We start from the raw sequence: 3,133 nt of genomic DNA on the forward strand, positions 1-3,133 counted from the left end.
AGCCTCAGCTAGGAGTTCATTGCTTTGTTTAAAATTTTACTTTTTTCTCAATTTCTTTATTCTTTGCATTTGTTTATCCTTTTGTGTCCTCTGTTGTCCTTTTTAGTATGCAAAATGCTTTTGTGGGACATACAATTTTTATGTAATTCAAGTGGACAGCCACTCAATTATAGGGAATTTTTCGGTTCGTGTGTGAAATAGTCCAGAAGGTGGCAGATATGTTGACACCTTTCAGTTAAAATACATAAATAAAAAATTCGAAAGAATGGTGCTCTATACTTCTTATTGTTTACAGTTGTGTTACGCCTACCTTTAGTATTAATATGTGAATAAATACTTGATGTATTCACACGCTCCTGTGGCCATTTCAAAAAATCCTTACAAATTCACATTCGATTTTCTTATCTGCACATGAAATAAAAACATATACGATTTTCTTTTCATGTGGGCTCAGTGTTCATATGTTTATTGTATATTTGCAATTTTTAAATAAATTTTAAAGAATTTCTTCTTAAATAGGTGTCAATTTGCTCCAGATAAGCGCTTCTATTGTTGATCATATTATGATTTTATTAGGCTACTTATGGTCAGCACACTTCCAGTAGCTCATGTATGTACTTGGAATTGATAACATCGCAATGGGATAATTCCTTACAGAACAGCCACTTTGTCGCCTGATTTTATAAAATAAATATGATTATAACGTACACCTTTTGAAATTCCTTTGAATTTTGCATATGTCTTTAAATTTTCATATGCTTATAATTAGAAAGAATTCATTTAAATATTAATAAAGTAATAATACAGTTCTGAGATAGAACCTGAAAAATATACATATTTTTTTGGTAATACACAGTGCCGGTAATCAATTTATGTTTGTTATTATTAAAAAATTTAATTTGAGTCAATTAACCAAACACAACGTTTGACTAGAACTGTACTGCTCCACTTATTGCTTTATGAAACCCATGACAGAAAACGAACCCTCAAACTCTTCAATGCTGTGAATACTCACTAAAATGTAGAGATAAACACATTAACGACCACCAATTCTTTTATCACCAGTAACAGATACACTGGACTTTAAAATTCGATATCACAAAAAAAATAGTTTATTCTAGTCAATATAATTAAAACCACACACTTATTGATGAATAACCCATGTAAACATTAACTCTTAGATAAACCATAAAAAACAGGAGAGGTCTGTGGAAAAAAACATCACATTTGAAAACCGAGTCTAAAAGAAGCAGTGCATTATAATATTATTTTATAGAAAGTTATTCTAACTTATTGCTTAGATCACTTTGAGATTATTTTGTCACCAGTAGCAGATATGCTGGACTCAAAGTTCGACATCACAAAAAAAATAGTTTATTCTAGTCAATATAATTAAAACCACACACTTATTGATGAATAACCCATGTAAACATTAACTCTTAGATAAACCATAAAAAACAGGAGAGGTCTATGGAAAAAAACATCACATTTGACAAATAATGTAAACCCGAGTCTAAAAGAAGCAGTGCATTATAATATTATTTTATAGAAAGTTATTCTAACTTATTGCTTAGATCACTTTGAGGTCGTATATTCATGATAATGTAGAATAATCTATTCTTTCCTCCTGATGCTACTTGTCCTTTTCTAAGATTCCAACATCGTTGCGTACGATCAGCTATCTGTTGAAAATCGTATAGACCAACGTTTATCGGTGGAGTTTCTCTGGACTTATGGCTGCAAATTTCTGCAGCTAGTTCTCATCTGACAAGAAGGCACCATGCTGAAACTCCCATTCGGCTGTCCCATTGCCGTGTAAAACTCTGGCACACTTTAAAGTACATTCTGTATTCGTTTCTATACAGTTGGTTGTGTAGATTCGTTTAAGTTTTACTCCCGATTATAACCAGTCTAGCTCTGTGTACTCCTTACGGCTTGTGTCAATCCTCGTATAGCCGAACTGTTCTAACAAAGATTTCTATTGAATCTTTTTTAGTGATTACGCTAATGGATACGGGCGGAGGTTTTGAGTGAGAACCGTTTTAAAATAAAAAACAATTAATAAAGACTCTAAAAACTGGTACTCAATCTTTGATGGAAGATTTAATCCCGTTCAAGCAACCTGCAAAATGCAAACCTTCTTTACTGCCCGTGGAAGTCTCGTCTTATATTGAAAGGTTTTCCAGATATCTTTCGCATTCATATCCATATCTCTCTTTTGCAATCACACCGAATCAAATCGGCTGTTGAGATAAATATTATTTGTTGATTGATTATTAATTTAATCAATAATCAATTATTATTTATTTATTCATTAATTATAAATTTAATTTATAATGAAAATTTAAATCAAGTGAATAGATAAATTATGAAATTTAATGAAATTCAATATTTTATATAAATTTCATTTGTAACATATGATCTTCATCTCATCCTTATCTATGCAGAAGTTCAAAAACTAATAAAATAAAACTTTTGCAAATATCCTTTATAATATTAAAATATTAAAGTCACTCCTTATTTTATAGAATATCCTTTTCATTTGTAAAAAAGGGAACATTGTAATAAGTTCCAGTTGAATATTAATTATTTTTACTATAAAGTTCTTAATATAAAAATGGAATAGCAATGGGTTTCAACAAATAATTAAATATTTAAGACTTAATTTTAAAGTTCGAAATAATTTTATACTTGAGTACAATCATATGCCATCTGTTGACCAACTTCCCTGTAGTTTATTACCGAACTACAGCTCTGCGGTATACTTTACACTCTACCCATACAGCAATAACTATGCGTATTAACGCTGCTTGTTATCCACAATAACCGCATATAAATATCCTTGGAAATTTGAGTCTTCAATGTTGGTTTTCATATTGAAACGTTATTACGCCCGCAGGATAAAAATCTGCAATCTGAAGAGCACACACAGCATAATAAATATAATTTTATTTGTCACAAGAACATCGTATGCAAGCGTTGTACTTCTTAGTGATTTTTATGAAATAAATGAAATGAAGTTATCCTTTCTATTGTTCAACATAAGGCATAAGGACGTGTAGTAAGTAAGTCAATAAACAAAATTTATTATTTAATTTTTGAAAAGTAATAAATATGCGAAAGGACAAACTTT

Source organism: Teleopsis dalmanni, chromosome 2 (assembly GCF_002237135.1).
Source record: "Teleopsis dalmanni isolate 2A chromosome 2, ASM223713v2, whole genome shotgun sequence".
NCBI classification, from domain to species: Eukaryota; Metazoa; Arthropoda; class Insecta; order Diptera; family Diopsidae; genus Teleopsis; species Teleopsis dalmanni.